Source organism: Myotis brandtii, unplaced genomic scaffold (assembly GCF_000412655.1).
Source record: "Myotis brandtii unplaced genomic scaffold, ASM41265v1 scaffold413, whole genome shotgun sequence".
In the NCBI taxonomy this organism is placed as follows: Eukaryota; Metazoa; Chordata; class Mammalia; order Chiroptera; family Vespertilionidae; genus Myotis; species Myotis brandtii.
In genome coordinates, this window is record NW_005365869.1 from 86,528 (window position 1) to 97,707 (window position 11,180).

Sequence of the window (11,180 nt, forward strand, 5' to 3'; positions counted from 1 at the left end):
CCTATGAACCAGAAGGTCACAGTTTGATTCCTGGTCAGGACACATGCCCAGGTTGCAGGCTCAAGCCCCAGTCGGGGGTGTGCAGGAGGCAGCCAGTCAATGATTCTCATCATTGATTCTCTCTCATCATTGATGTTTCTCTCTCTCTCTCTCTCTATCTATCTATCTCTTTCCCTCCCTTCCTCTCTGAAATCAATTAAAAATATTTTTAAAAAGAGAGACCAATGTAGATATGGGTAAATTTCTTCAAGTATACCTTGATAAACTAAAATGTTTTTGCCATGTAGTGATTCAGTAGAGTGGCCAAGTTTCTCTCTCTGAATGTGAATGTGTCTACCCAGACAATTCAAGACAGTATAAATTAGTAGAACTTATGGGTGCTTGTGTTTTCCAAACCCATTGAAAAGAACCTAATTTAAGGATCTGTGATTTAATGAACCTTTCAAAGCTGAAAACGTATCCCACGGAGATTTAAAACAGAATATAGATTTAAAATAGAAAAAAGAATAAAACAAAGCTAGTTTTGTGTTTCCTGGACACAGAAAGGTGCTAGAATTATTTACTGCTTTCTGGGCTTTGCATTATGACCAAATTGATATTTTCCAGGTTTTTCATTAACTTAAAATGTCCTGAGGTAAACACATCATTTGCCATGATTAAATCCAAGGCATTTCCACAGCTTCCTTCTGAGCAGCAAAAAATTAGGCCAAGAGGTAAGAGTTCTGGTCAACCCCTTTGTGAAAGCTGCACTAGAGAAAAATGCACAGATTTGTACCTAGCAGCCACAGCAAGCAGAGGCTCTACAAGCAGAATCACGTGGTAAATCTTTTGGTCCAGAACTTTCTCACCTCCAAAACCAGAATTCATTCCACCTTGTCTTTAAAATCCCCATAGATCCCCCAAATTGTAAAAGAACATAGAATTGACCATCACAGTTACTGCATCAGCCCACCAGGAAAGGGTAGAAACACCTCTCTGGGTGGATCTAGGTAGATCCAGGTTAATAGATATACAACTCTCAGAATTCACTTGAACTTCAAATTTTCTTCCCAACCTGAAATAGACTAATTAAATTCATTTCTGTTAATAGCTAGTCTTTTAAAACAGATGGAAATTTTAAAATGAATAGAAAAGCCAATTCAGTATAACTTTTTTTCCCCACTCCCTACATTCTACCCCTCAGTCTTAGAGACAGGGACATCTCTAGGATGGCCCAGTTGGTCACCCAGCAGAGCCCTGAGTAAATTGTTAGTAGGAGGGAGTGAAGAACACACAACAGGAAAGCCCAGAACAATTTTTTTTTTTAAATCCTTTTTCCGGATCCTAGTACCTGATTTAGCTTGCTGCTAAATTTTGAATGCTCACATCTGAACCCTTCCAAGATTGAGTCACAAGCAGAGGTATTCACTTATCTTAGAACTTATCTGAGAACCACATCCCCTATTCACTTAACGTGTAACCACATCCCCACCCCTTCCATTCACTCAAGATGAGGTGGACCTTCACAATGCTTGTCCAGATGGGACATTGCTCTGACATTCCAAAAGATTGGTGTATAGTGACTGGTTCAAGTTCACTAACATTATCTGGTTCATATATAGATACAACTTCTTAAAATATCAATTAATAAAAAAGAACATCAGGCAATTTAAAGATGGTGTCCTCCCAACTGAAAGGGCTGAGAAAAGTGAATTTTGTAACCAGAAGTCAAAGCTAGGGGAGAACAGAGATGAACAGAACTCCTCACTGTTCCTGATGATTGGCAGGAACCAGCTATTTCCAAAGAGGACAATCCCAGAGGACTCTTAAAGGAGGGCAGTTTTGCAACTTCGTTCCCAAATTATAGAGAGGCTTACTTGAAAGATTGCTGGCCAGCGGTACAGAAAGCTTTGAATAAACACCACGTGAACATACCCCTGGACCTGATGGAAGGCAGCATGACTGTTTGGAAAACTAAGAAGATTTTGAGCCAGATACCATCATTAGGGCCAGAGACCTGATAGCACCATTAGCAAGTAGTGTTTCATTTGAACATTGGAAACTTTAATAAACTGTTACATCATGGTCCAGGAAAACATGGTTTCCGCCATTTGGACCTTTGAGTGGTTAAAAGAGACCTTAATGATTAAACAAGAGTTGGCAAAAAGATTCTGAATTGTCATCACGAAGTTGGGAACAATTTTTGCCACAGGTCACACGCGAAAATATGAATAAATGCAAGGAACCGAAGAAAAAAATCTATTAGGAAAGAGTATACACCATGCCCACCACCACAGCCGGAACGTCAGATTGATAGAGAAGTGCCTAGTGGTGAATACTTTCTGAAGGCAAGTCAAAAAACGTGCCAGACAATGAAAGCAGTAAAGGCTAGACAAGTGGATACTCTCAGTAAGAGACAAGAGAAAAAGAAAGCGATATTCCACCGACAGAAAAGCCAGCTGTAAAACCTGAGAGAGCTTCTACTAAAACTAAAATTGATGTGGCTGCCATCAAGGAAAAGATGAAGAAAGCAATGCATAAACAACTGGGAGCTCTTGCAGCTAAAGAAGTTAAGCATAAAATGGGAGCAGATAAAAAGAAGAGGAGGAAAAATTTAATATGCATTAAAAACAACAATCCTGAACTAGAATTTATTAAGCTATCTCTTTTGTAAAGAATTTTGAGATAGACACTGGCTGGGCACATACAAGATTCAACCAATGAATGCATAAATAAGTGGAACAGCAAATCAATGTTTTTCTCTCTCTCTCTCTCAAATAAATAAGTTTGCGATATTAGGGCATTAGTTAATATAAGAAGTAATACTCTGATTAATTTTTTTCTGAGTTTGTTTTGTTTTTTATAATAGTGTTTATGTAAACAGCTATTTTTAATAAATATAAATTATTATATTCTTAAAAAATAAATAACATCAGTACAGGATACAATAGAAGGAGGAAGATATTTCACGGAAAGTGGGTGTTCTGAAGATCATTTCATCTTCTAATATACCTCACAGGATCACCCACTGTACAAATGGGCAGCGCTAATTGTCAAATAGTTCTTAAAATTGAGCTGAATTTACCTTCCTTCTGATTTTCAACTTCTGTCCATAATTCTATTCTCTGGAACAAATCATGGTAACATTCATACATGGAGATATTTTTCTAGGAAGGTTTAATTCCTTGCAAGGCAACTGTAGCTGCTCCTTTCAAAGTAAAATTGAAATTTTATATTAAAGCATTTGGCAAATCATCAATCAATTAATCAAAAACCTTGAGTACCTACCAAACGCCAGGTACTGCACTCGACATTGGGAATAATCAGTATTAATTAATCAATTTATTCCTAAGGAGTTGTTTTCCACTGTGCTGTGGTAGAGCCAGGGTCCACACCAAGTCCAATTCCAAAGTGTAAGCTCCTTGAACTGTGTGGCTCCTTCCCTGCAGAGAAATCAATATAAGAGCATTGGTTCTTATCTTGGGATTTGATACTATATGTGAATGGCTGATGCGCTGATGCTCTATATTTTATATAGAGATCAACCAAAGAATATAATTACTTTTTCTAGCTTTAGAACAATCCTAAGTCATTGAATTGCAATATAATTGTGTATAATTTGCAATGCCATAAATCTTTTTATTGGGTATTTCCAAATTGGCAAGTTACCAAACTGCTATAGCATGATAATTAATGATCAAAAATTTTAGAGAACATGCCATAGAAGAGAACCTCAGGGAGAGAAAATTCATTTGGTCATCTCTTTCAGGATGTTTTAAAACTATCAAAATCAATGAGTGGGAGGAGGGGTGAAAGTAAATTTGGGAGGGAAGCATGTTTCCTCTGCAACCCAATTGTTGGTGGCAGAACTCTCTCAGCCGCCGTAAAATTGCAGCTCAGAGAACCCTGATGGGCCTCATCGGGGTCATTCAATTGAACTCTGACCAGGATTCTGCTTGACCTCCTGGTCCTCAGCTAACTGGCCACCTCTCAGCAAAAGATGGCTTAAGTCATGTTCCTCGGCCACCCATTTTCCCATCAGATCCGTTTCTGCCACAGTCTGAAAACACCCACAGTGCTGGTGTTCAAGACCCTCCTCACATTTCTCCAGTGATGGGAGACAGACCCACTCTGGTTGCAGGCAGGCCCTTGAATTTTCACATAAAAGAGTAGATGACAGAGAAATGTGGTTTTCCTCAGTGTGCCACGCCATCTGTGACATTTGCCATGCAGACCGCACATTCCTCTTGGAGGGCAAGGTTGCTCCCCATTGTTCTGACTCAAAAATTATTTCCGATGTGGGTGCCTGCAGTTAACCTCGTGAATTGACTCTAATCGTGGGAGGTGTGGAGAAAAGCTCGGAGGTGCTCTTAACTGCATCCTCCGTAGCTAGCCAACAGCCAAGGTGCTTGCCTGTGTGTGTGTTTTCAACTTCTTCACAACAGTAGAAAACTTGAATGGGTCCTTTGTGTTAGAATCTCTTTTAAAAGTTTAATATGAAATTAAAGGAAAAAAGTTCAACTTACAGATCTTTGCATCCAACAGGCAGCACAGGTCACGTCATGATGTGGCGTGAGTGAAACCAAAACGGACTGCATATGAGTGTTAACTATGAGGCACAGCCCTGAGTCCCTGCAAGGCCTGTCCTGGAGTGATCCTGAGAGCATGCTGTGAAACAGTCTCACCCAGCTTCACTGGCCTCTCACCCACCAGTGCCAGCACCCCCAAAAGTAATTGTTGCTCTAGGAGCCTTTTGGGCGAAACAGTCATTCTCAAGGGCTGTGCATTCTTACTTTCCTGACTCCGTCTTAGTTCGCTACCACAAAAGTCCCAATTCCTTTCTTGCCCACGGAACAGCTGTATCAGCTTGATATAGTGCAAAGGAAGTGATATTTGGTGACTGGTGGTAACAAAGAATGCCTTGGTGTGAGCTTGGGATGGAAGTGGAGGGCTCAGATGTTGATTCACTTCAAAATCCTCACTGCCATCTAGGACTCAAGCATAAAAAGGGAATGTGGAACAGTGAGAAAGCAGTTACTCAGTAATCATCCTTTATATCTGATTTACCAATCATTGCTTATACAATGTATTAACCAGCATGCCTTCAGTTGTAACAGAAACCAACTCAAGCTAAATAAAGCAAATAATAATGATAATAATTGATTACGTAGGAACCAGGGTTTCTCACCGCCTCAGGGCAGAATTGCAGCTAGGCCTCAGGAATGAGGAAGTAGAATGCTCTGGTCCAGGAAACCCAAAAAAATCTTTCTTCCTTTTGTCTTTATTCTCAACTGCAGAGCAGCTTTCTCTCTGATTCAGCTGCATGACAGAAAATATGTCCCCAACCAAACATTTTGAGTTTGTCTCTTCTCAACTTAAAAGGATAGTCAAATGAAACTGGGTTTTTTTTTGGTCTTAATTTCAAGGGTTTAAAGAGCCTCCTTGGTCAGGAATCATTTGTCAATCACCTGGCTAGGGAAGCTGGGTCATATGGCTCAAATATGTCTGGCAAGAGCTGAGCCATTGTAAACTGTGCAGATGGGAGTGGGCGGGGCATCAGAGGGAAGTTATTCCAAAAGTAAGAATTCAAGACCAACAACTCAATGGCTACTAATACATATATTATTTACTTGATGTTCTGCCCTGCCCACTGAAGTTTTATTTACTATTATTATTATTATTATTATTACTAGAGGCCTGGTGCACAAATTCGTGCATGGGTGGGGTCGGCTGGCCTGCCCTGATCGGGGCCAATCAGGCTGGCCTGGGGGAGGAGCCGAGGGCGGTTGGCCAGCTGACTCCGTCCCCTGATCAAACTCCCAGTCAAATTCCTGGTCAAGGGGACAATTTACATATTAGCCTTTTATTTTATAGGATTATTATCATTTCACAGATGAGGAAATTGAATTAAAGGGATTATATAGATAGTAAACAGAAAGCTGAAAGTGGAATCAAGGTCTTCTCATTTCCTTCATTGACCCTTGTGAGATAAATAGACAACTTTAAGAGAAACTTAAGAAAAAAAGGTACACAGGTGCTTATCCTCTACCTCCAGATGATTATAAATTTAACTGGATATTCAAGGCAGACTCTTATGAAAGTAGTTTGATAACATTTTGAAATCAAGATATAGCAGGTGAAGCAACATGTAAATATTTCAAACTATTGAAAACAATTCAACTTTGGATTTTTTTTTTTTTTGGAAGAAGCTTGGGAATGAGTGTAGGGAAGACATTTCAGATATAAGAAATGGAAAAAAGTCATACATTACCAGCAGTAATTCCCACATTAATTTGACTCACTCATCACCTCATATTTGCAGGAAGGCAAGATTTATATTTTCAAAGAAATAGAGGAGCATGAAAATAGAATTACAGAGAGCCCCAGAGTTCAGATTTCCAAGCATTTGCAGAGCCCCATGTCCAGCCTCTCATTCTCTTCCTCAAACATAGCCAATTTCTTAGAATCTGTTTTCTGAGGCAGTCACCACAAAAAGTGCTATTTTAATCTCTAGTTCAATAGGATTGAAGCAGAAATCCTCAGTTCATCCTCTGAATAGGATTGCATTTGTTTTCACGTCACCGCTCTTAAAACAAAGAATGACTTCTAAGAATTAGTCCTTCATGAATTTTTTTGATACATTTCCAATGTCATTTATAGACCTAGCCTTCAGCAATGAACTTCAGAAATGACATGCAGATCCGAACAAGATAAAGTGCCCAGTTACAACAGAGCTCAGCTGGACAACCAGTAGTTTGGTCTGTTATCTCATTGCATGTTGTGGTCTGTTAAACTATGACCAAGAGATATATCAAATACAAACCAAAGCCCTTAAGATGGGAAGTCAGGGACTCTGGCTCCAGATTCAGACTTTCCACAAGCTCATCTAGTGACTGAATGAGACCCTTTAACCTTTGGAGTCTTTTGGCTTCTTTGCTCAGTTATCAGCAAATATCTTTTGAGTTCAAACTATATGCCAGGCTCTGCTCTAGGCTCAGGAGATACAGCAGAAACCAAGCAAAAAGTTCCTCATCTACATGGAGCTTATAGTCTATTGGTCAGAGACAGAAAGGAAATATTTAAGAAGTAAAGTTTGTAAAAATATTAGAAGTGTACTATGCAAAAAGTTAGCAAAGAAATGGAAATGAGGAGTGGAAGGGGGTGGTTATCATTTAAAATAACATGATAAGAGTCAGCCTCAATGACTGACATTTGAAGGGGTTGAGGGATGCAGCCATGCAAACATCCAGGGGAAGGGCATTCAGACAGAGAAATGGCAAATAGGAATGTCCTGAGGTGGGAGCCTGCCTGGCATGGTTGAAAAACAGCAGAGAGGCTGCTGGACAGAGGGGGAGAGGAAGGGTGTCAGGAAATGTGTTTGGAGGCAAAAGGGAGCAGATGGCACAGAACCTTGTAAGGACTTTAGCTTTACTTTGAGTGAAATGAAGTCCATTGAAGTGGTTAGAACAGTGTGATATGATCTAAAGCCACAGTTGAACAGGAGCACTCTGGCTGATATATCAGGATTAAACTTCAAGGTAGCAAGAGTAGAGATAGGAAGATGAGTTATGGGTAGGATGACTATACCCCTGTTTGCCAAGAACAATCCTGGGCAATGTGTCTTGATACACTTATGAATGCCCCTCTCCTTGAAGTCTTCAAAGTGTCTTAGTTCAGAGATAAGTTATGTTATCACCCTAAGAGACCATACTATTGCAATCATGCAGCTGAGCAATAAAGATGCTATGAGACAGGCTAACAGCAATGAAGGAGAAATTATCTGATTTAAAGTATGTTTAAGGTGAAGTCCAAAAGATTTCTGGTGGCTTGGATGTGGATCGTCAGAGAAAGAGTGCAGATGAGGACTCTGAGGATCAAACAACTATTAGGACATAGTTACCATTAAATAAAGTAGAGCAGCTTTGCAGGCATCTCGTTTGGGCTATGTTCATTTTGAGCTATCTATTAGATACCCAAGACAGCTTTCAATTAGGCAGTGGGAAATATGTTTGGGGTTCAGGACAGAGGTCTGGGCTGGAGATATAAATTTGGGAATCAATAGGATATAAATGGAACTGAAAGCCATACCATTGTAAAGAATCATCAGAGATGTGACTGTATAAAGAAGAAAGGTTTAAGAACAGAGTGTGAGGAGCCCCAGTGGTAGAAGAAGGAGGACCCAGCAAAAGAGATTCAGAAGAAGTGGCGTGGGAGGCAGGAAGAAAACCAGGCATTTTTCATCTTTACAATGAATTAGTTACTCTACAACAGTGATTTTTTTTTAACTATGACCAAGAGATATATCAAGGATGGCTATATTAAAATGTAGACTGCAAAGAGCAAATAGAGAGGGTGAATTTTAGTCTTCTCATCTCAACTTCAACCAGAGCTGGTCTGTGTTTTCTTGCTCCAAATAATGGGCTGTTGCATAATATCTCATTTATTTAAAAAGTGGCGGGGGTAGGAGGTGATGATTCCTACTGCTTACAAAAATGAAAACCATTATTCCTGGATCATCTTTAAGGTCTCTGGACCCCTTTGGCTCTAAAGTTTATTTGATTCTGCCAATCCTAACAACAACAACAAAAAAGAATTTTCTCCTAAAGCTAGGTACCACAGTCATTTGATAGAAATGGGGTATTTGAATTGTTTCTCTTGTCTGAGATTACCCGTTTGTTATAGGGATTAAGTCATATGAAAATAGGAAGAGAAAAATAACAACTGGTCTTGAGAAGTGGGAAGTCAGTTGAGTTTTAAATATAAATCCAGGAAATATTTTATTAAACAGCTAAGGTATTTACCGGCTCAGACTAGAGAATAAGCCCGCTCTAAATCCCACTAACCTCAGAGAACTGCATTTATCTAAGAAAGCCACAGAAGCACATTCCAAGAAAGTTTCTTGCTGTACTACACTGGCAGAGCCAAAGTAACACCGGCTTTTACCCACAGTATTATTAATCATAATAAATAATAGTCACTGTTTATCGAGCATTAAACATGTACCAGAAGCTGGGTTGAGTAGTTATGAGTATTCATTCACTTAACCCTCACAACAATCTCAAGGAAGGTACTCTCAAGTACTCAATGAATATGTGTTGAAAGAATATCATGAATAACACTAAGTACAGTTAACTTGTCCAAGGTTACCTAGCAGGATGAGTTGTTGATCTGGGATTCAATCTCAGGGCACCCTCACCCCTGCACCAGTATTTGTAATCACAATAGTTTGATTAATTGACTGGATCTTAATAATGCATGGAGTGGATACTGCGGTATAACCACCCAGGTCCCGCTTTGTACCTTCAACTGCCAGGAGCGTAGGCTACTGATGGCTCACAGCTGAGTGTCTCCTTGGGCAGTCCCCTCTGCCAATCTATACCAGTGATTTGCTGTTCATCATATTATTCTCAAATCTTGCCTATTTGAAATATTATACAATAAAAAGGCATTAAATGAAGAAAAAAATATTCACTATAGTTGAGAACTCAAGTTAAGCTTCTTGGTATTATTTTAAATTGATCTTGAGGGAACACAATGGTTTGATAGGAGAGACAGAATATATATCAAAGAAACATTAAAAAATTAAAGAACTGACTAAGGAGTTTTTGCTAAATTTGCTCAGCAAATGAGACTTCTTTAAGGCTCTTGAGCAGGGGAGTGATATGAGGGCTCCTGTCCTCTGGGAAGATGAGTCTGGCCACATGGAAGAGGCTGGTCGGAGCAAAATGAGGTGATGAGTTGGAAAGGTCTTGCTAGTGAGCAGGAGGCAGCAGCAAATGAGAGGTTTTGCACAATGATAGTCTGCCTCACATTCAGAATTCATTCATTCATTTCGAATAAAGTGAATGAAGGCAGAGGGGAGAGCAAAAAGTCAAACCTGGTTCTGAATACAGCTGGCTGGATAATTACAGAAGCTGGTGTGGTTCGCCAAAGAAGAGATCTCAAAAATAAGAGCTGGTTGTAGGAGATTCTGATTTTCATTCAGGTTTCCCATGTTGCCTTTGAGGTGCTGATGGAACCTTCCAGGAGAAAAAACAAGATGGCCATTGAAAGTGGGAGTGGGGATTAGAGAGGTTAGAAGGGTGGTTTGGGCAGTCAACTGCAGAGAGGTGAGAGGTGAAGATATAAAAATGTTGTTAAGAGAGCAAAGAAACTGGAAGAGAAAAGGATAGAAACTTGGGGAGCACAGTGGAGGCTTTAAGCTCCACCTTTCCTTTGGCCCCGCACAATGGGACTGCCCCTACAGTCTCCTGACCAGGGCAAGAAAATATGTGAAGGTCTCCGGTATTGGCTTCTTGCCTTTGTTCCCATAACTGGATCCATCCTGCATTGTGAAGGCCTGGGGTGCACATGTGTGGATACCCTATTCCTCATGTCCAAACTCCATTCTCCCAACACACACACGCCACTCTCAGGAGGACAGATGAAGAATGAGGCCTTCATAGGCCCTGGAAAAAGTATTAGGGTCATTTGGGCAGGAATTACCTAGTCTCAGTACCCAGATTATAGAGGGGTTGGGCATGATCTCTGGGTGCATGCTTCTTAACCCCCAAAATGTCTTGTCCCATTGGTTAGAAGCAAAGCAGAGAAGGGTCTGAGCAGCATCCGCCAAAAAAGAGGTCCTAGGAGGACCCAATTGCCCAAGTCCAAGGGTATTACTGCTCCATCACAGTGCAGTGCCTAATTCATAGACTGTTCCTGAGCAACATCACATGTCATTTTTAACCTTTCCATTCCAACTTCAGTCACCAGGAACATGTGCTGGAGGTCTGGTGGGAGAGCAGAAAAGGGGTAGAGATTCCACGGCACCAATAACTCATTAACTCTCTATACTTTTCTCTCAGCAAAGGAAAATGAATATCTGTTGATCATTCACTCGATAACTGTCTGGACTTGAAAGGCAAAGAGAGCCACCTCCTCTCGGAGCTAGTGCTAGACACAGGCCAGTTCTCCTGGGCTCCTGTGGGAGGCCCCAACCTATCTTAAGTCAGCAACTTCCTGGGCTTCGACTTGAGCCCACAGACGACACAACACCAGCTGGAGGTTTCAGTGCTGGCCAGGCTAATGTGTGCAACAAATGCAACAAGAGTATTTTGTAAATTAAAAACCTGAGATGAGTATTCCAGACAAGAAAAAGCTAACAGAGTTCATCACTACCAAACCAGTATTAAAGGGTGTCCCAAAATTCACGCAAGAAGTAA

The 11,180-nt window shown here is 40.5% G+C and overlaps 1 pseudogene; it reads left to right on the top strand.

Annotated features, from left to right (window-relative positions):
• Positions 1–2,061: 2,061 nt before the first annotated feature.
• Positions 2,062–2,653, top strand: LOC102239848 (annotated as a pseudogene).
• Positions 2,654–11,180: the final 8,527 nt, after the last annotated feature.